This window comes from Brassica oleracea, unplaced genomic scaffold (assembly GCF_000695525.1).
Source record: "Brassica oleracea var. oleracea cultivar TO1000 unplaced genomic scaffold, BOL UnpScaffold00452, whole genome shotgun sequence".
In the NCBI taxonomy this organism is placed as follows: domain Eukaryota; kingdom Viridiplantae; phylum Streptophyta; class Magnoliopsida; order Brassicales; family Brassicaceae; genus Brassica; species Brassica oleracea.
In genome coordinates this window covers 62582-86423 of record NW_013617418.1, presented here as the reverse complement: position 1 = coordinate 86423, position 23842 = coordinate 62582, and the positions used below count along the sequence as shown (strand labels likewise).

At 37.8% G+C, this 23842-nt stretch overlaps 1 pseudogene; it reads left to right on the top strand.

The window, feature by feature from the left end:
• The window catches only part of LOC106319636, a 22314-nt pseudogene extending 1012 nt beyond the window's left edge, over positions 1-21302 (top strand).
• Positions 21303-23842: the final 2540 nt, after the last annotated feature.

Here is a 23842-nt window from a genome sequence, read left to right as displayed (position 1 = left end):
AAAAAAATTATTTGAACTTGGACTCAATGGTCCAAAGGAAAAAAAAAGGTGAGAATTGAATCTGATTTTTTAATAGGCCCAAATGGCCCAAGAGAGATTTGATTTGGGCTGGATCCAAAAATAATGACCCAATATAGATTTGTTATTAATATTACTTAATTGCCCTTAATGAAACATGCAATGTTAGTGAAGGAAACATGCCCCTAAGGTAATTATGACAATAGGATCCTGCTTTAATAGTATAGATTGGGCTCATTTAGGGTTGGATTAGAAAATAAAGGGTTTAAAAAGGGTTGGACCCTATTAGTCATTAGAAATTTTTAAAGCTAAACGACGACGGTTTTTATTTCCATCTCAGCATCTTCTTTGTTCTCATCGCGGACACTCGAGGAGTCGAGGGTTTCAATCACCACAGATCACCATCGACGTTGACGATTTTGATCTCAGCTCTATTCGTCGATCTCGTCGACGAGGGTTTCAACATCCCAGCTTCTTTCTTCGATCTCGTTGATGACACCGTGGGATTCAAAATCTCAGCTTGTTTCTTCGATCTCATTGACGACACTCGTGGGTTTCAACATCTCAGCTTCTTTCTTCGATCTCGACACTCGACGGTTTCAACATCTCAGGTTCGATTTGATTCGTCTCTATCTTTTGGCTTTGGATTCGTTTCTGATCATTTGGTTTACAAATCATTGAAATCTGATAGCATCTTTGTGTTATGCTTTAACGATTAGTGATGAACTTATGATTGTTTCAAAACCCATTATGTTCTCATGGAGGAAAGTTTATGATTGATTATCAATGATGGGTTTTATTTTAAGAGGCTGAAGCATTACTAATTTGGACTTTCCCATTGGAGTTGATTGTTTGAAGACTCATTGATTCGTTTAGATTGTTAATCAATGATGTCTGCTTCTAGGTTTCGTTTAGAATCATAAGCATTACTGATGTGTTTCTTGGAAATTTAGGTAGAAGTCTAGAATCCATGTAAGTTGTTGGATGGTAAAGCTGAGACTGAGAGCATGTGTTGTCTTGTTTTTGTCTTTAGTAATACTTTCAGCTGGTGAACTAATCTCGTCTTGTTTTTGTATTCAGTTTCAGCTACTGATACTATGGATCTCCCTTCACTTGAAACAATTGCTGCTATGGAGGCTGAGAATGAGTACATAGAGGTGCAGATGGAAGGTGAAGAAGAACCTCATGAACAAACATAAAGTGTCACTCAGCCATTTCAACCAGTACGTAAAAAATGTAGGGCTAAATGTTGGGAATATTTTACACATGTAGGACTAGAGGTTGATGGAAAAGAAAGGGCGAGATGTAATCATTGTGGTTTTGGTAGCAGAAAAAACACATGGAGCATCATCACTAAACGACCATTCAAAGACATGCCCTGCTAAGCTTAGGTCTGATGCTCCTAAATATGATCACATAGCTGATAGAGAGAAGATGTCTTAGATAATTATATATCATGACTTACCTTTTAAGTATGTTGAATACGAAAAAGTAAGGGAAAGAGATAGATTTCTTACCCCTGATGTTCAGCATATCTGTAGACAAACTGCTGCAGCAGATGTCTACAAGATATATGAGATAGAAAAAGCTAAGTTGATAGAGGTTTTAGTGAAACACAAGGGTCGATGTGTTTTACAGAAGATTTGTGGACAGCCCGAAGTGTTGTGATGGGATATATCTAAACTATTAAAACAGAAGTACAAAAAAGAAATAACCCTTCGTTTTCTTCAAAAATTACAACTTATGCCACTGGGATTAAACTCAATGTTTTGCTTATTTTTTAAACAGACAAACACGTTTGGTTAATTATTATACCGTCAATGTTTGCTTAATTATTATATCGTGTAATTACAAAACCATTACTAACCCACATCCTACCATTTTCCTACATATCATTTGGTACAATAACTAAAACATTGACGTTTTCACTTATTACTAAACCATACAATTATTCTTCATTACTAAACTTCTACATTACAAAACAATAAAAAAAATTGCTGCTTACCTACATACCTTTGTATATCATTTATAAAACATCGACCTGTATTATGATACTAAGTTCGTTCATCGCATCAGATATCCAGTTTTGCGTCTGCAAAATCAAAACGAGTGTATTAGCTATATACAAATATAGTGGAAAAAAAGCTATATACAAATATATGTCATAGATTAAGATCATAATTTATATCAATATTATTAGAAATCATGTTATTCAACATCAATAATAACTAAAACAATACTAATTTTTTCATAATATATTTTTAAATTCAAACTCAAAACAAATCATTTATTATTTTCCTAAAAGAAATTACATTACACAATCTATTCTTATCTTTAAGCAATCATCATAATAAATACAAAATCCTTTTTTGGTTTATAATCTTGCAAATCATGTAAAATATTTATTATCTACCTAAAAGATATTACCTTCCACTATCTATTCATATATTTAAGCATTCATCTTAACAAATATCATATCAGCCAGCTACCACGAAATCTTTCTTTGCGCTTAATCTTGCGGATCACGTAAAATATCTTAATTTTCTAATTATCTTTTCGTTTATTACGTTAAGTAGCTAACAAACGAATTAAACTTGGAATAAAATCGTATTGGATATTCGCTATTTAATACTAAAAATTCACAACTAACAAAATTTTAGATATTAATATGCTATTTAGGCCTGGGCGTTCGGATTTTCGGGTCAGGTTTGGGCTGGTTCCTTTCGGATCTGGGTCCTAAACATTTAGGCCCAATAGGTATTTAGAAATTTTGGTTCGGGTCGGTTGTTCTTAGGTCCGGATCGGTTCGGGTCAATAATTAAAATACTCATAAAATACTCGTACTTTTTTTGGGTTCATTTCGGATCCGGATCGGGTTCGGGTATTTAGGATCTGTAAAGGACATGACATATCCAACTCCATAACATTTTTTCGATATTTATCATATATATCTTAAATTTTTCAAAATAACTTAAAATGAAATTATTAATAATTAAAATAAAACATTTTTAAACTCTAAATTTTACATTTTAAAGCTTCACATTAATTAAAAAATGTTACAAAATAATAACAAATGTTGTTAACAAAAGATATTTCAACTAAATCATAAAATAATATATATAAAATAGAACACAAAAAATCATAGTTTTGGATATACATGTTTTTAAGTCGGGTACAAATCGGTTCTTATCGGGTTGAGTCTATTCGGATCGGGTTTTTTCGGGTCCGTGCCTATTTAGGTCGGTTCCCTTTGGTTCCGGTTCTTTCGGGTAACACAAATTTAGATCCAAAAGGTACTTATGAATTTTCAGTTCGGTTTTTGGTCGGATATTTTTGGATAGGTTCTGGTTCGGGTTTTCGGGTCCAGGTTAAAATGCCCAGACCTAATGCAATTTACTTTAACCTTTCCTAACTAGCTATATATACCTCTTCTCCAATAACCTAAACACCATATCATTCAACGCAAATCCTCCAAAAATGTCAACTATGACTACTTTTCATCCTCTCACAAAACTCATGCTTTATAAAAATAACTGGCGAGTTTAAGTTAAGTGCTTACATTCTTAGACGATGAACATCGCTTTTGGAGATACCTTTGAGATGGTTTTTAACAGACTAATGAATAAACCAATATTTCTAAACGTTTATTGTGTTATAAGAGGTTAATGCTTTAACAATCTAAACTAATATTTCCTCTGTTTTCTTTTGTAGGGAAACAAAATCCAAGCCTGTTGCAAAAGAACACACATGTACCATGTTCAGCATGCTATACCAATTAGAAAATGGGGAGTAATTGAAAATGTTCAAATGAATGCACCTGGTGGCAGGACAGACGTATTTCTGTTTATTTCTCAGAAAATAACATTATATGGGATTTAATTTGTGATTCAGGATACACCAATGTTAGAACTCAATAACATATGAAACAAGTACATGAATGTTTTTACAACAAACAAAACATATAATTACATCAAACATACACCCGCGCGGGTGCGCGGTCAAAAACTAGTATGTATTACTGCGCGTTACATTGATGAGAATTGGAGGTTGAATAATAAGATTTTAGCATTTTGTAGTCTTAAACCTCCTCATAGTGGTGAAGTGATTGCTAAGACAGTTTATGATTGCTTAAATGGATGGGGACTGGAGAAGAAAGTATTTACTATCACACTGGATAATGCTAAAGCTAATGATAGTATGCTAAATATTCTTAAGCATCATCTTTTGAGTAGCAATGGGAGTAGCAATGAGCTGTTGTGTAATGGAAAGTTCTTGCACGTTAGATGCTCCGCACATATTTCGAATCTGGTTGTGAAAGCATGATTAGAATTAGCCACGAGTCTATTAGAGAACATAGGAGAGAGTGTAAAGTTTATCAAAGCATCCGAGTCAAGGAAAGACTCTTTTGCTATCTGCGTTGAGAGTGTTGGGATCACAAGTGGTGCAAGTTTGTCTTTAGATGTCTCTACCAGGTGGAATTCAACATATGAAATGTTGGTGAGAGTTTAAAAATTCAGAGAGGCATTTGCTATTCTGAATCTATATGAAAGAGGTTACAAATGGCTGCCTTCAAAAGAAGAGTGGGAACGTGGAGTCAAAATATGTGACTTGCTGAAGCCTTTTAATACCATCAACACTTACTTTTCAGGAGTAAAGTATCCAACATCCAATGTCTACTTCATTCAGGTGTGGAAAATTGAGATGATGTTGAAGAAATATGGTGTGATTGTGAAGATGATGGTGAGGTGAGAACAATGGCTAAGGCGATGCGAAAGAAGTTTGCGAAGTATTGGGATCAATACAGTGTGATTTTAGCTATGGGGGCTGCTTTAGATCCTAGGTTGAAATTGGATATACTTCGATCAGCTTATGAAAAGATTGATCTAAGGACTTCTGAGGAAAGGTTCAAATTGTTAGGGACAGTCTGATTTCACTCTATGAAGAATATCAAAAATCAGCAAATCCTTCAAAGTTTTCTGCAACACTAACTCCACATGAGCTTCTAATAGAATCACCCCTCGAATATGAAATGGAATATGTAAGTTCTTCAAACTTTTCTTATTAGTTTTCGTTAAAAAAAAGTAGAAAGTTCTTAGTGGTTTACTAGTTTGTGTGACTTTGTATATAACATGATCTTTTTGAGCTTGAAAATAGCCTCAGATCTAGTTCAAGAAATGTCAAGTCAAATCTGGAAACCTATTTGGATGTAGAACCAAGACTAGACATGAAGACTTTTGAAGACATAGAAGTTCTAAGTTTTTGGAAAAAAAAAAGTCAGCATCGATATGGTGATCTAGCGTTAATGGCATCTGATTTACTGAACATACCCATCACCACAATAGCAGCTGAGTCAGCTTTCGGTGTTGGAGGAAGAGTTTTGACTCCTTTCAGAAATAGACTTCTGCCCAAAAATGTGCAAGCACTAATTGCCACTCGAAACTGGTTAAGAGGATTTGCAAAGTTTGAAGGTACAAGTTCCATTATTAACTTATGGAAGTCGATTTTTTTATGTTGTTTAACTAACTTATATTCATTAACTTACATGAGATATTGAAGATTATTTTGATGATGAAGAAGATGATGATGATGCTGCAAAAAGTAACTATGAAGTTGGAGATTCTAGCGCATGAAGGTAAATTTTTCTTGAGTGTGTCTTGTTCTTGTTTGTTTCATGTATGAGAACTTGTAGAGTTGTGCATTCTTTGCTACTTAGCTTCTGGTTTTCTGATTATTTATGCTACTAGAGTTTAGCTTCATGCCCTGCAAATGAAAGATGTGATCGAGCCTGTATGAGAACTTGTGGCGTTAATGGTAAATGCATTGAGCCTAGTTTTGCTACTTAGGTTTGGGTGTTTTGCTTCATGTCCTGAGAATGTTGTATAGTTGTGACTTGTGAGTTATTCTTCTTGGTGTTGTGTTCTGCGAGTTTTCTGGTTGTAGTTTACTTAGCTTTCAAGTGTTTTGCAACTTATCATTCATTTTTTTGTCTTATTTTCGATAATGAGCAGTCACATTTAGCCTCTGTTGTGTCACCACCGGAGTCCGTTGGCACGTGAAGCAGAACTACAAAGAGTATTGGCGAGTGAAGTGATAGACCATGGATTTAACCCACTTTTACCCATGGTTTATAAGTGTTTTAACTATTAATTATTATAATATAGAGTCTATTTAGTATATTTATAGGATCATGAGTGATTTGGAGGAAAGTGATGATTTTGGAGCATTTTGGAGATATTTGGAGTAAGCACCCGAGATGACTATCGAGCTCGACCATCGGTCGACATTGAAGAGGAATAATTGATCGATGTTCACATCTTGGCATCGATTGACAGCGAAGCGCGCAGAAAGCCCGTTTGGTCTCAGCCGACTTAGAGCCCAAGTCATCATCAATTTACAAGATTACCCCTGATGAGTTTTAACCTAATTATATAAGCTTTGCTAACATGTTAGAGAAAAAATATGCTTTGTTGTTTTATTGATTTTACAGTAAATGTTTTCTAAGATTTTTAGTAGATCGGAGAGTAGACCCAAAGAGATTTGTGATTTGAACTCCATTGATATCTATCTATTTATCTATGATGTTTTTATACCTTATTGATGTTATGAATTGTTTGGCCATGTCTGAGTAGTTCTCTTGTTAGATTTTAGGGTTTAAATAGGTTATGAGGGATTAGCCCCAACTATCGATTTCTAAATTGTGATATTCATCATTAGGATTGTCATTAATGCATGTTTCTAGATTAGCTACCTAGAACTTGTCCTAGGAGTTGTAGACATAAGCGATAGATTGCATCTTACCCTGAATCCATCCTAACTGAGCTAAGATTGCTAGAATAGGCGAGATCTGATCTAGGAAGCTTAGTGAACTGATCTTTAAGCACTCATGTGGAGAAGCTGGAGATGAAGGTTGTTCAGACAGGAGAAGTTGTTAAGAGGCAGGAAGCCTTAACAAGAGTGGTCGGGGATGATGTGACGAAGCACCACGTGAATGCCATCATAGATGATGATTTATGGATAGTGGTGAAGTAGGAGAAGCTGCAAGAAGGATATTTCGATGTAGAAAGCTCGATGAGTTTTGGCGGATCACATTGGTGTCGATCGACGCCGGATTTCAAATGTCGATCGACAGACTTCAATCAAAACTGATCGACAGGCTCTCCAGAGCATCGATCGATGAAACCTACGGAGTCGACCACATCTTGCAATGCCATGAGGATCCTGACTCACAAGGAGTTCGCAGCAAGACAACCACATCCGCCCAGTCCTGTTTATGTCAAAATCGATCGACATTCTGATACTGCCATCGATCGACAGAAATAGAACGCCATCGATCGATAACCTCCAGCGCCCATCGATTGACGCGCACCTATTACATACCGAGTGCAGATGCCAAAGATAGACGTTGCACGTCTCAATGCACTAAGGCCACAACCCAAACCTTCATATAACCCACCAGAGGCCATCAGGACACCTTCAGATGATGCAGCAGATCCTATGGAAGTTGATAGGGTTCCTGTGGGAAGAACCCTAAGGAAAAGAAAGGAAAAAGTGGCAAAACATCTGAAGAGGAGAGCTAATGAAAAAGAAAGGGAAATTTTCCAAAAGAGAGTCTTCAGGATTCCTTTAGAAAAGCCATTCGAGGAGGCTTATTTTACCCACAGATCGTGGAGGTTCTTCAGAGAAACCAGAGAGACCGAAGAGGACATTAGGAGAATGTTCTGTGAAGCTAGAGAATAGATAAAGAAGAGGATTACACTGAAGAAGAAGAGTGATCCTGGGAAGTTTGCAATACCATGCACGGTGAAGGGTATTGAATTCCCACATGCACTATGCGACACAGGAGCATCAGTTAGCATCCTACCTAGGGTTATTGAAGACCATCTGGGTCTGAAGGTGGAGCCTTCCAAGGAGTCATTCACTTTTGTGGATTGTTCTCAGAAGAGCTCAGGAGGAATTGTAAGATACCTAGAGGTGCAAATTGGTAATGTCCTAGTTCCAGTTGATTTCCATGTCTAGGATATCAAGCTAAACTGGAACTCTTCTCTATTACTTGGGAGAACTTTCTTGCCGACAGTAGGAGCAGTGTGCAACATGCAAACCACTGTGGAGCCGAGTATGAGATAGAATACTCGGCGTCGATCGAAACTCACACAGCCACATCGATCGACAGTGCCTATAAGAAATCGATCGACACGCCCAAAGAATAATTGGTCGACAGTAGTCCAAACGATTGGGAGAACGACTACTACAATCCCACCATGGCAGCACACACCAAAGACACCATGCATGCAGAAGAGTATGATGATGAGGAGGAACGAGCTACAGAGTACGGAGCCATTCTTGATGAGGAAGACAAACTTCTACATCATTCTTCTTGGAAAAGGAATGTGCCGTCGATCGACAGATCAGTCTCAACATCGATCGACACTCATTCTCATCAGACAAGCCAAAAACGAGCATCTACCGACATTGCCTACTACCAATCGATCGACACTGGAGTCGACCGTGTACGAGAAGGAGACTACTTGATTGGCAGTTGGGGAGATGATCACCATCACGAAAGCTATGCAGTAGAAACTGCAATTCATGAGCCAGAAGCAGATGAACCTCTTGAAGGTTTCACATATGAGGAACTTCTCAAGATGCAAAGACGTGATGAAGTAGAACAATACCGAGCAGAAGCTATTGGGGAAAGATCACGTTTCAGCCATCCTATCGACAGAGTCAACCCCCATCGATCGACGAAAACCCTCCATCATCGATCGACATCCGTCCGAAACCACCATCCACTATAAGCAAAAACACTAATTATGATAACCAGTATCTAACACTAGATGAATTTGGTATTTTCAGCGACCCAGATGGATATGCAAGAGCAATAGATGGACATGCACTGCACGTATCCAGAGAGGACATTGCAGACATTTTCAGATGGCTAATGGAGCAGATAATCTCTTCATACAACAACACACCATCCCAACACATCAGCAGAGGGTTACAAAAGACTTCTATGACACAGCTGGTGGAATAGTGATATACCATGGATTTCACCCATTATTAGCCATGGTATATAGGTGTTTTAATATCTATTTACTAGAATAGAATCTATTTAGAGTATTTACAGGTTCAAGGACGATTTGGAAGAAAGTGGTGATTTTGGTGTCTTTTGGAGCCTTTTGAGTGTAGAGCTGCACAGACGCGTCAGATGTCTAGCTATGGATGGAGATCTTCCCACCGATATATTTAGCCCATCCTTTGACATAAGATAGATCTTTGAGTTAGATTTCCAATGCCACCGGTTTGAGGTCAATCAACATCATGTAGCAGAAGTTATGCCTGGTTTACTAAAGAGTTATCAGTCTGCCTCGCGAGAGGAAGCTGTCGAGGGGATGAAGGACTGTCGATCGACGAAGCACCCTTGCCATTGATCGAAGGTGATGCCAGAATATGGGCTGGGTATATTTTATGACCGACTGAAGCCTAGAAGCCACACAAAGTTACCAAAATACCCATGGACGACCAGAAACCCTATTTATGTTATTTATAACCCATTGTTGACGGCTACGCTATCAAAGCTTTCTATTCTATTGTTTCTCTTAGGTTAGGAGAGAAGGAAGGAACTCCTTCAGAGTCCTCCTGGAACTCCTTTGGTTTTTTTATCTATTCTATTAAAGTTTTATATCTATTTTTCTATGATTTCTGTGACAAATTTCATGCTTGAATAGATCCACCTATTAGGTTTAGGATTCAAATAGGTTATGAGGAATTAGCCCCAAATATAGAATTGCTAGGTTGTGATATTCATCAATAGGATTTTCTTACTGCTTGTGTTCTAGAGTCACGAACTTAAACCATGATCTTAGAATCATTAGGCACAAGTGATAGCTTGGTCCTTTCTCTGAATATATCCTTATTGAACTAGGATTGTTAGAAACAAGTGATAACTGATCTAGAAACCCTAGTGAGTATTTTATCAACCCGCGCGCAAAACTTGCTAGAAGCGTGTCGATCGATATTCCAATAGAATAGTCGATCGACGTCGTGAAAGGTGTATCGATCGATATTCCTCTAGAATCATCGATCAACACTTTCTAATTGATCGACAAACGATAGTTGAGATCATTAGATCTAGTCAATAGACGAATCTAGAAAGCGAGAGCCGATCGATTTGTTCTTAATTGCTGAGCTCTTTAATATCTTGCATACAACCTTAGTCTCTATACTACTATAATCCTGATTGCCTAAATAGAAACCCTAAGTCTAGCAAACCATCCTTTCATCAAACCCCAATCAATCAATCGAGCAATTAACTTGCTCACAAATCTGTCTTTTACATTTAATAATAATCAACCTAGCTTAATCAACTTAATTAGGTTTATTAGGTTCCCTAGCTCCCTGTGGATTCGATCCCTAAGTACTACAACTCGACATCTTATTTGAGAGAGTATAAATCACTCCTTAGTATAGACATCCTACTCGACCGGCGATCGACGTTGACGTCCCTCCATCGATCGACGTTGACGTCCCTCCATCGATCGACAGACGTCCAGAATTTGGCAGAAGAGCCTTTGACCTTTTTGGAACTAGGAAATTCTATTGGGAAGAGAAGGATGAGTATGAAGTCTACAGAGACGATCAGATATGTGCAAGAGATGTGGAAAGGATGATATCAGAGAGCTAATGGAAAGAGCTTCGAGAGATAAACACAGCTACATATGTCTTCCAGAACATGCTAGCTCATTCACACAGACCAAGCTGGTACCAGAGATCTACACAAAGGACGAGATCAATGAGATGTTCTATGGAGTCTGTGTAGCCCAAGAAAAGAATGAAGGTGATTTCGAGATGAAGCTTAATGGTTTCTACTATCCACTGAATGATATCATCAGTTGGTTGACTACATGCATGGAGTAGATGAGGCAAGACATAGATAAAATTCAGCATGCAGCCAACAAACATCGACCAGTATCGATCGACAGACACCACTCAACATCGGTCAACGACGACCCAAAGAACTCACACCCGATGAAGTCTCAACCAGATTTTCACACCAGAGCAGAGATTGATCAGTTGGTAGAAGAGATCTACAGAACTGTGGAAACTACAGACGAGAGGCTTGATAGGAGATGTGATGACATCTATTTCCCAATGAACCTTAGCATGAGTGCTTTGACTTCTCAGATAGAAGCAATACAAAGGGAGATAGTTGAGATTCCTAGATACATCACCCGTCGACCAGAAGCATCAGCATCGATTGACAAACGCAACAACAAATCGACCGACATTCCTAGACAGACATCGGTTGATGAAGCTACAAACCGAGGCAGGCTAGAACCAAAGGTGACATCAGACATGTCTGATACACACAACCATGGTGAGGAGATCTCGGCTGACACTTACGCCACACTTATGAGACATCAGTTCAACCTTGAGAGTCTTGGAGATAGATTGCAGAAGATAGAAAACACAACTGCAACAATGAAGAAAAAATTGCGCAGAGGAGATGAAGCAATGCGAGACTTCAATGGTACATGGTTCAACAAGTGCAGAGAAGAGATGGACACTTGTTTCCCATCAAGTTCCATCTTTCAACACTACTAGCCAAATCACCTCCAAAGTTAAGCTAAATGACTATAACAAAGCACTAAGTGGGAGGCAACCCACTATTAGGTAATAATTAATTGGTTTTTATTAATCTAGTATTTGTGTTTGTTTTAAATTATTGCAGGTCATAAAAAAAAGATCCGAGTAGACGATTGTCGTGAGTATCGACCGATGAAACACTACCGACATCGATCGACAGAACATCACCTGCCGCGACCGATATCAACACCTTTACAACGATCGACATCCATTCCGGTCTCATATATCGTTCTAACTTGTTACATTGAGTACTTATGATTTAGTTATCACCATAACTCCGAATGAATATACACTGGGGACAGTGTAGTTTAAGTCTGGGGGGAGGTTTCCTGATAGTATTTTATTCACGAGTCTTATTAAAATGTTTCGAAAAAGTTTTTATTAAGTCAAGAAGGGAATGATGAACTTATTGATTTTGCTTGTTATTTAACCACACCATTCCTGATAGTAGTTTATTCACCCTCTCTCTCTCTATTTTTGAAATATAGATATAGTTATGCAAAAAAAAATATATATATATATATTTATTTATCTATTATAGATTTATTAGGAAGGAATTCGAACAGGACTTGGTGGCTACAACCATTAAGGCTTGCTTCATAAGAATTCAATAGCTAAAGGATTAGAACATGACTTGGTGGCTACAAACATTAAGGCTTGCTTCACAAATAATCCTATGATATAGGTCAAAAAGAAGTGAACATTATTTAGTGGCTACAACCATTAAAGCTTGATTGACTTGGTGGCTACAAACATTAAGGCTTGCTTCACAAATAATCCTATGATATAGGTCAAAAAGAAGTGAACATTATTTAGTGGCTACAACCATTAAAGCTTGATTCATGGAAGTCTGTCCAATCTTGGTCAATGATCTTGCAATATAATCAGACTTTGACTGAGAGAGAGAATTAGTAGAGAGAGAGAGGATATGAACTATTGTTTACCTGCAGGTCCAAATACTTGTTTGAGCATCCTTGCATCCTGTGATCGATACGCCCAAGGTAAAGCATACACTTTATTTTATGTAAGAATTGAGGTTGGTAGAGGGGATTGTCAGACATGATTTGCTAAGTTGTTGACTAGATGAACTTGGTTGCTAGACTAGGATATGGTATAGTGTGCTTCCGAGACTAGGACTATCTAAGGTGTTGATTCTAATTAAATTTAAGATTATTTGAGTCCCTGCTGTTTTCAAACCTCTTTCAGAGAGACTACCTATGTGTTTTCCTTGAGGATAAGCAAAAGAGTAAGTTTGGGGGAGTTGATAGACCATGGATTTGACCCACTTTTACCCATGGTTTATAAGTTTTTAACTATTAATTATTATATTATAGAGTCTATTTAGTATATTTATAGGATCATGAGTGATTTGGAGGAAAGTGATGATTTTGGAGCATTTTGGAGATATTTGGAGTAAGCACCCGATATGACCATCGAGTTCCACCATTGGTCGACACTGAAGAGGAACAATCGATCGATGTTCAAATCTTGACATCGATCGACAGCGAAGCACGCAAAAAGCCCGTTTGGTCTGAGCAGACTTAGAGCCCAAGTATTCACCAATTTACAAGATTACCCCTGATGAGTTTTAACCTAATTATATAAGCTTTGCCAACATGTTAGAGGCAAAGTGTGCTTTCTTGTTTTACTGATTTTACAGCAAAGGTTTTCTAGGATTTTTAGTAGATTGGAGAGAAGATTCAAAGAGATTTGTGGTTGGAACTCCATAGATATCTATCTATTTATCTATGCAGTTTTTATACCTTATTGCTGTTATGAATTGCTTGGTCATGTCTGAGTAGTTCTCTTGTTAGATTTTAGGGTTTAAATAGGTTATGAGGGATTCGCCCCAACTATAGATTTCTAAGTTGTGATATTCATCATTAGGATTGTCATTAATCCCTATTTCTAGATTAGCTACCTAGAACTTGCCCTAGGAGTTGTAGACATAAGCGATAGCTTGCATCTCACCCTGAATCCATACTAACTGAGCTAAGATTGCTAGAATAGGCGAGAGCTGATCTAGGAAGCTTAGTGATACGTCCCGAATTGAAGGATTACTTTAGTTGGGTGTTGGATATGATACGAGAAGGCAAATGACACTTCTGGAACTGAAATGGACTGAAAGGATCGTCAAGAGATGCTGAATGGTTCTTGATATACCCACGATCTAAGGCTAACCAACTAAGAATGAATGAATGTGTTGGCCAACCACCAAACAACACACAAAGATGAATTGGCTGACCACCAAATCAACAAGCCGGTTCACACCAATGAACTAGCTAAAGAACTCTCTCTCTCACTTAAAAGAAGAAACAAAATATAACTCAAACTTAGACTGTTTTTATTCATAGAAGAGTTTATATATTTATACTACTTGTGGTCAAAGAAAGACTAAGAGTTTTTGTGGAAAACTAGAAATTAGAAAACACAAACAAAGACTAAGACTTTTGACCAGAAATAAGTGTGTTGTTGAATGCCTCTTGGATGATCACGACTTTGACTCTTTTTGTTGATATTTATTGATGCAAATGGGTAGGAAACCATCAGCAAAGGCCTGGTCGAATTTGGTGTAAAACCGACCCAAATTGAATTTGTTATGAATTTTTCCTTGGGCTGAAAATGACTCATTTCGTCCAGCAATTAAACCAGCTCCATCTTCAGTGTCACTTTGCTCATTTAGCTCCAAGCTAGTGTCATTTAGCTCATTTAGCTCCAAGCTAGTGTCATTTAGCTCATTTAGCTCCAAGCTAGTGTCACTTAACTCACCCAACTCATCCAGCTCATCTACTCTCACTTCAGTTGGTTTCAGCCATCGTCGCATCATCCTGGTCTGGGTCTACGATCCGAGGTGCATCATTCTCTCCCTCTTCAAAAAGATTTTTTCCTAAAATCTTGAACATTAAAAGGAAAAGGGTTATAAACAAAAGAATCATAATCAGAACATTGCTCACCTTGAGTTTGGTCCGGTTTTTGAATGGAAGAAAATCTATCTTGGTTTGCTTGATGACCACGGTTTTGTTCTTCATCTGACCCTTCCTGTATTGACACAAAGCTTCCAATACCAAGGTCATATGCGCCAATATCAAAAGCATTCAAAGGACCAGAAAATTCATTCTTGTTCAAAACCTTTTTAGAATTCTTTTCAAACTGAAAAATCAATTCAGAACTACCTGCCATCGGCTTATGTGCATAGTTATCAAAAATTGACAATAGACCTTCCTTTTCTGGCTTTGTTTCAATGTTCTCATTCTCCAAAGTCACCAACGGTTTCTGGTTTTGGCACTTGTTAGCATAATGACCGATCCTATGGCATTTGACGCACCTGGTAGAATGAGCTTTTCTTGTGGTTTTCACAGCTTTGCTTTTATCAAAAGAAAACACATTAGTTTTCAAATCGGAATTTGAAAGAGAAGAAAAATTACATCGTTTTAGTTCATGCTGTTTTGGTGCAGAAGAAGTGTTGGTGTGTCCCTTCTTTTTGAGTTGCTGAATAGCAAAAATTGCCTTATGCAACATCTTCTCCAAACTAGCATAAGTCAGAAGCTCGTTCTGATCAAACATATCACAGTTGCTTCTCTTGGCTTTGGTGAAGGGACGATCACCATTTATGACCCTCTTCTCATCATCATCTAACATATTTTGTCTCTTCCACTGATTTCTTTGTTTCTGCACAAAATCAAACTCATTAGAAGCAAACTGTTTCTTTTCTCCAAAAATCAATTTCTCTATTTCAGGCAAGGTTTTAAAAGGATAAAAAACATCTTTTTGTGGTGGTTTTGAAGTCTGATTTACTTTCCTTAGAAGTCCAAACATCCTGACTACACTTACAAACGAGTTAGGAAATAAAAATCCTTACACTCTCAAAGTGTTTAGCTTACGATTTTTAGGTGATCACTCAAAGTTCTTTTCACTGGTTTAAAGGATGATAGGCAGTCAAAATTCAGCATTCAAAACCCAAAAAAACTTTTAAGGGTAAAGAGAGAAAGAAAGATGAAAAGTTTTTTATGTGGATCCGCCTTAACTGTCCTAAGGCTCGGTTTTTCTTCAACCAGCAGGGTTTATCTTCCAGCACTCCCCCTGAATTTCTCTTCAGAAATGATTCAAGCCAAAAACGTTTACTCTCTTTTTTCTTTTATTTTTCTTTTTATCGTTTTTTTTAAAGGCGTTCACAAGGGAGTAAAGGTACAACCCGGATCCAACAAGAAATAATAAAAGAAATTTGTGGAGAGATGAGAAGATGAAATGAAAACAAACAAGCCAAAGTGGCTCTGATACCACTTGATACGTCCTGAATTGAACGATCACTTTAGTTGGGTGTTGGATATGATCCGAGAAGGCAAATGACACTTCTGGAACTAAAATGGAATGAAAGGATCGTCAAGAGATGCGAAATGGCTCTTGATATATCCACGATCTAAGGCTAACCACCTAAGAAAGAATGAATGTGTTGGCTAACCACCAAACAACACACAAAGATGAATTGGCTGACCACCAAATCAACAAGCCGGTTCACACCAATGAACTAGCTAAAGAACTCTCTCTCACACTTAAAAGAAGAAACAAAATATAAATCGAACTTAGACTGCTTTTATTCATAGAAGAGTTTACATATTTATACTACTTGTGGTAAAGAAAGACTAAGAGTTTTTGTGGAAAACTAGAAACTTAGAAAACACAAACAAAGACTAAGACTTTTGACCATAAATAAGTGTATTGTTGAATGCCTCTTGGATGATCACGGCTTTGACTTCTTTTGTTGATATTTCTTGATGCAAATGGGTAGGAGACCATCAGCAAAGGCCTGGTCGAATTTGGTGTAAAACCGACCCAAATTGAATTTGTTATGAATTTTTCCTTAGGCTGAAAAAGACCCATTTCACCCAGCAACTAAATCAGCTCCATCTTCAGTTTCACTTAGCTCATTCAGCTCTAAGCTAGTGTCACTTAACTCACTCAGCTCATCCAGCTGATGTACTCTCACTTCAGGTGGTTTCAGCTCATGCACACTCTCTTCAGCTGGTTCTAGTTCATGCTCACTCTGTGTCAGCTCGTCCTCTGTCTCAACAGCTGGATTTAGATCAGTATACTCGCCATTAAGCCCTCCTGGTTTGTCCTTTGTTGAAGAATCAGCTGTCTCAGCCATGGTCTCATCATCCTGGTCCGGGTCTACGATCCGAGGCGCATCACTTAGTGAGCTTATTGAATCCGCGCATTAACGCTTGACCAAGAGCGTCGATCGATATTCCTATCGAATAATCAGTCGATGTTTCAATAAGTGTATCGATCGATATTCCTATAGAATAATCGATCGACACTGGTCAATAGACAAACCTAGAAAGCGAAAGCCTAAGGGTTTGTTATTAAGTGTTGAGCTCTATAATATCATGCATACAAATTATTAGGCATCTGTAGGATTATAATCCTGATTATCTGAATGAAAACCCTAAGTCTAACTATTTCCATTTAAGTACCAAAACATCAATCACTCAATCGAGCAATTACTTCCTCACAAACCTGCAATATTACATTTAAATCATTAAACTACGTAGCTTAACTAATCTGATTAGATTTATTAGGTTCCCTAGCTCTATGTGGATTCGATCCATAAATACTACAACTGAACTTCTTATTTGAGAGAGTAATTCAGTTCTTAGGATAATTTGAGTGATATCATGAAGATCACAGTAAAAAAATTCAACCATAGAGCGATCCCTTACGCATTTAGCCTCTGTTAGTGTCTTTGAAACTGTTGGATCTCTATAGTCTTTAAACTCTTTACGTTGCTTTTGTCTCGTTAAAAAAGTGTCCTCTTAGTTTGTTGACTCTTTGAAGTAATTTGACAAAAACGTTAACAGTTTTCACATTCTTTTCATTTTCATTTTAATCAGAAACTATTTTATTTGATATGTATTAGTATATAAAATGACATATATTTTATAAGAGATTATAACAAAATGTGTTTACATAAAAAAAATATAAAGGGCTTAAAGGGTTAAAAAGGGTTCAGCCCTATTTTACATAGTTTAATGGGTTCTAAAAGGGTTAGGGCTCACTTAGGGTTGAGCTTAAGCTAAATAGGGCTGGTTTGGGCTGGACAACCCTATACAACATCCGTAGTTCTGATGATCCAATCACGCAAAGTTTAATCAAAGAAGAGGTTCATGAATGGCAGAAGGAAGGTGCACGCATTGTGTATCGTCATCGTGTGAATAGAGAAGGCTACAAAGCTGGAAATCTTAAGTCTGCAATGAACTGTAGCTTTGTCAAAGACTACGAATCCATGTCCATTTTCGACGCTGATTTTCAGCCTTTACCCGATTTCCTCAAAAAAAAAGCATTCTTCATTTTAAGGTAAATATTTGTCTGTATGGCTCCCAATTTCAGAGAATTCAGATTTATCATTTTTGAATCGTGACAGGACAATGAGGAACAAGGACTGGAACATGAGAGATGGTCGTTTGTGAATAGGGAAGAGAACTTGTTGACAAGATTACAGAACATTAACTTGGCATTTCACTTTGAGGTTGAACAGCAACTGAACAGTGTCTTCTTGATTTTTTTTTTGAGTTCAATGGAAAAGCTAGTGTGTGGAGGATCTCGAGAGAACCACCGCTGAGGATATGGACATTGCTGTTCGGGCTTATCTCCATGGCTGGAAATTCATTTTCTTAAACGATGTTGAGGTATTGTAGCCAACATCATATACAAAGTGTTTGTTTTTGTTTGGTTCTTGGCTAATGTGCCATTGTCTTTCTCTCTCAGTGAATTTGTGAATTATCTATGGGAACCGAAATTCGCACTGTCGATTTCCGTTGAATTAGAAAAGTTAGGAAAGCCCTTATTTGCCAAAGGTCCCGTATATTTGCTAAACCACACGTCAAGCAATCAAGAAAACGAAAAGACAAACGGAAAAATATGAGAATCGAAAAGAGAGCAAAATTGATCTGATCCCGAATCTGCGTATGAGCGTTACAACAAGGTAAGAACCTTGGCTACGAGAGCAGTCAGCGAGATTTCTAGTTCTAGCACCTAAGACTACAGAAACCTAATTTAGTCGCAGCTCGAATAACAAAGACAGAAAGTTGCCTAAATTGCTCTAAGTATTGCTCTTAGTAAATTTTTTGCCTCCTTTGCACCTTCAACTTCGATCCTCTTATATACTCCTTCTAAGGCGGTTTTCTCCTTCCCTTTCTGCACTTGGTCGAATTTATCGCTTTGCGGAAATATTCCATTTTTCTTCGATCCTTTGTGTTTATCCTTGGAAACTTAGCATTTATCTTTCGAATTTGACATTTATCTTTTTCTGCAAAATAAAAGATAAACCGTCATATTGATTGGGCTCAATTTTGTATAAAGTCGTGATTGGGCCGTTAGCCGCGTTTCGGGCCCTTTTGGGCCGTTTATCGACTTTTGCTTTTTTTACGATTTATCGGAGATAGCGCTTTCGAAACGATGTTGATTCCGAGGAAAGTTTGTATTTCCCATACGGTATAGGAGATTCAATGTGTTTAGTTAACCGTCGCTGTTTCGTATGATCAACTCGAACTTTACGCGATAAAACGAGTCCTTGCGGTTTTTAAATCGTAAAGTTCCAGTGGTACCTCCGATCGAGACGAAACAAGAGCGAGTTTGATACAATATCGGGAGAGGAGCTACGAGGACGAGGTGAAGATGGATTCTGGTCGATCCAGCTCGTCCGTTCGCCGAACTGGACTGGTCCAGCTCGGCGAACGGCTGACCTAGATTGCTTGGTCGATCCAGCTCGGCCGTTCGCCGAACTGGACTGGTCCAGCTCGGCAAACGGCCGAGCTGGATTGCTTGGTCAATCCAGCTCGGCCGTTCTCTGAACTGGACTGGTCCAGCTCGGCGAACGGCCGAGCTGAATCCCGTGGTCGATCCAGCTCGTCCGTTCGACGAGCTGATCATTAGACCTTTGGTAGTTTTTTCCGTTTTTTGATTTCCTTCTCTTTTTATGGAAGAGAAAATTTCTCAGGAAGTTTTCTGACGTTGATTTGTTCTAACCGATTTTGACCCCAACATAATCCACATCTTAAGAAGCTTACCGAAAACAGCAACACTGATGGCATTGGGGACCTATGCAACTATTTCTCCTTTGTTTGACGGCTGTATAGCCTAGGGGGTTTGCTGATACCATGCCTTGTGCGTGTTTTTGCAGATAAGCATAGGCAAGAAGTTCAATTTGATATTCTTCTTCTTCCTCCTAAAGAAGCTTATCTTGCCCTTCAATTCCTTCACGCTCTTTTGCATCATCTTGCCAATGACTATGTTTGTGCCTAAGACTGAGCTTCCTGCTTGGGTTGTCTGCTACATACCTTCCACAATGTCCTTCCTCAACATCCTTCCAGCCCCAAAATCATTTCCGTTCATTGTCCCATACCTTCTCTTTGATAACACAATGTCTGTGACAAAGTTCAACGCAATGGTCTCGGGTCTGTTTCAGCTAGGAAGTGCATACGAATGAGTTGTTACAAAAAAAATCATGACAATCATCAGAAGGATATCTGGCTGCTTTAGTTGAAAACGAAGGAGGAAAGAAAAAAAAACATCAGAGAGGTGTGTCTGCCCCGGGAACAGAGGCGGAGAAAAAGCTCATAAGAAGATCAAAAAGAAGAAGAAGCACAATAGGATATATATATATATATGAAGGAGCTATCACTAGCGTTTCTGCTATTAACCGCAACAACTCGAAGTTTGTTATCAGCTCAAGGAACCCATTTCCACTTCCTCTTGTTTTAGGGAATTTCTTTCTTACTGGTTGCTCTTGATCTGATTGGAGAGCAAGTTCAATGACAACAATAAAGAAATCTATTAGGTCTTTAATAGTGATTTTAGAGAAACATTGTAGAAGACATGGAAGGGTCTGGACCCAAGAATAGAATTTACATTTATCACATCACTGAACATATATCAGGTTCACAGAGGAAGGACTGTTCCTAACGTGCACGCTTTATCTACTTTATTTAATACGAGTGGTATTCCAGTGCTATGCGCTAGATTCATATGCTTTATTTTCTGATGAGTTCAAATATTTTTTTTGTGATCCATTCGATAGTGTTTAATGACAGTAGTGTATTACTTCGTTTTGAAGTTGCTTAAGTTAACGAGGAATATCATAAGTTATTTTCATAGATTAATGCAATAAAAATAGAATAAATAGATGATAATTACACTAAAATAAATATATTTGAACTTAAAACATAAATTAAAATTGATGTTTCAAAAGGAAACACGTAAATGCATGTGTTTGTTTTGTGATTATCTTGTTTAAATGAAGATATCAAATTTGTTTATTCTCTTAAAATAGTAACAATCCTCGTATGCTTTGTACATGTCATAGATGTGGTAATCTGTTAGGGGCTTCATTGTGGATATATAAGTTAAATACTTTGTCTTCAAAATGATACTGAATCCAATAAATGAATTCTTAATCATGTTCTAGCATTGCTCTTAGCGACAGTGATCTCTCCCCGGCTCCCATGCACGGATCTAACCCAGGCGTCGCGTATCAAGCCATTCCCGGAGCTTACTCTGAGGCCGCCGCCGGTAAGGCTTACCCTTACTGTCAAGTTTTCCCTTGCGATCAGTTTGAAGTTTCGTTTCAAGCGGTAGAGCTCTAGATCGCTGACCGCACGGTTCTACCAGTTTAGAACTCTCTCGGCGGAATGTTTATTGTATTGTTTTCAGTTGAGTTAAAATACTGTTTTACTATATATTTGGATTAATAACATTTAACCATCAAATTTATCATTTTAAATAAATAACACTTAAATTTATAAATATATTTTACTATCTCTATAATTTTTATATATTATTATTTTTCTTTATCATATAAAAATGGAAAATAAGTTAATGTGTGGGGTATATGTTAGGTGGTAAACTATATGATAAGGGTTGTTTCCATATCTGAGAGTTTTAGATACATTAAAAATATATATTATAAGATTTTATTAGTTTATAAAAAAATAGTTTTTAGAATTTTATAGATTTACGTATTTTGAATTACATTTTTATGCAAAAAGGAGGTTTTTAAAGTATATATATAAATTAAATTTTACAAATGCAAATTTCATGTTATTTTATTTGACCATTTGATGTACTGAATTTATGTACCTTAATGAATATGCAATTTTACATGGGAAATAATAAATAATATCAAAATATGTTGAATTTTTTAGAAAAACTAAAAACCGACTACTGTGTGAAAACAAACAATCAAATATTTTGTTTATATTTATGTAAATTTTGTATACATTAATTATTAATTGTTGTTTATATTGTGAGAATATATTTATAAGAGGATTTCAAAAAATATATATATTTTACTGAATTTAGTCTGTTTTTAATGATAATTCGGGGGTCTCCGATAGGCCGAGGTCTAACCGACTAATCCCCTGGGGATTTACTCGTAATGAGAATTAAATACCTATGTCGCCTCAATTTAATCATATTTTACAATGATATAATTCAAAACCAAAAAAAATTATTAATTTATTCATGTTGGTAATTTATCGATATTAATTTGTATATTTTTTTACAATATTGTTAATAGTATAATGGTGGTAGTTCTTTTATGAGTGTTATTTCGATGTAGAGTTCAGTTCCTACTTTTGTTGAATTTATTGTTGATGTTATCATCTATCCTATTTACATTTATGTGACTGTTGAAGGGAATCGTTGACCGTCAAGCTTTGACACCCGGTCATCGTTCTTCGGCCATGGCAGCCGTGGGCATCACTGCTGGCAGCTGAAATTTTCTTAATCATCTCTTGGTAAAGCAGAGGGTATTCAAAGGTGAAGCTTGTTAAGAAAGACATATTAATGTGGTTAATATAAAAGCAGATGGGTCGGTGACTTTGTTTATTTTCGACCAAAGTGACACTTGTTGATACATAAGTGTAGTGACCTTTAATGTTAGTTCTGAATGCATTGAAAGGTGCATATTATAAGTAATCTCTTTTTATCATCAACATCCACACTTAAGGAATATGCGTTTGGATCAATAATACGGTCTACTGGTACATCATGATGATAGCGACCAACTATAGGTCAATAGAAAGCACAAAGACCCAAACTTTATGATAAGAAACCAGCAGAACTTGTTATTAGAACAAAGCATTAGGTATTCGTATACATATGACAAACTTCAAACCAAAAGCGAAAAGAAAGAAGACATCTAATAGAAGACTATCCTAAACCACCAGGGAGCAAAAGTCACTCGAAGGCCCATGCATTCTCCTTGTGAACCTCAACTTCTGCCCCCGGCGACCAGCGCGACGCGAGGACAGGTCTCCCCCGGCGACCAGCACGACGCGAAGACGGTGACCGGCTCGTGCCGGGTCATCCCCGGCGACCAGCGCGACGCAATGACAGGTCGCCCCCGGCGACCGGCTCATGCATTCCCAGGTCGCCCCGCGGCGACCAGCTTGGCGCGAGCCCGGCTCGCCGTATCACTTCCGGTCAATTCTCTTCCGACTCTCCTAGCATCGAATCCAATCGGATTTACGGATAAGTTCGACGATAAAGGATCATCCGGGGAACCGGTTCTAACCGGTTACGAGCAACGGGAATGACCAGACCGAATGATAGTTGTCTTAGCTGTACGAGTGACCCAAACGGCCCAAAAAGTATCCGGATATGGACAGGCCTGCCAAGGATTTATTCTTAGTCCATGAGGAAAGATGAGCGATAAGTCCCCGAAGGCGATTGCAAAGATCCGAAGGAATGGGATACTTCCGTCAAAAGCGGCCGAGAATTAGGCCCAAAAGCGAGATGAACCGCATTTGGAAGCAAATATAAGGAGAGCCGAAGCAGAAGGCGCCAAGGGGAAGATAGATAGACCAAGAGAACCCCTGTTAGCTAGGACCTAGGACGTTTAGACTAGGCGAGTTCGACTCCAAGCGTTTAGGGCGTACTTCGATTCTGCAAATCTCTTTGTCGATTGTTTTTGGCTAATAAGATTTCGGGTGATATCTTGTAACTTTGTTCTTTGAAATCAATAAAACGCTTTCATATCTGTTTTCGTCGATATTTTTGTCTATCTCCTTTTCGTTTTGTGTGGTTTTCGCAGAGATCCGAGACCTTCGAAAAATTAGGGTTTTCCTGACTTTATTCATTAAATAAAAATCGACGGTGTGAATTTCGGTTCACACAGTTTGGC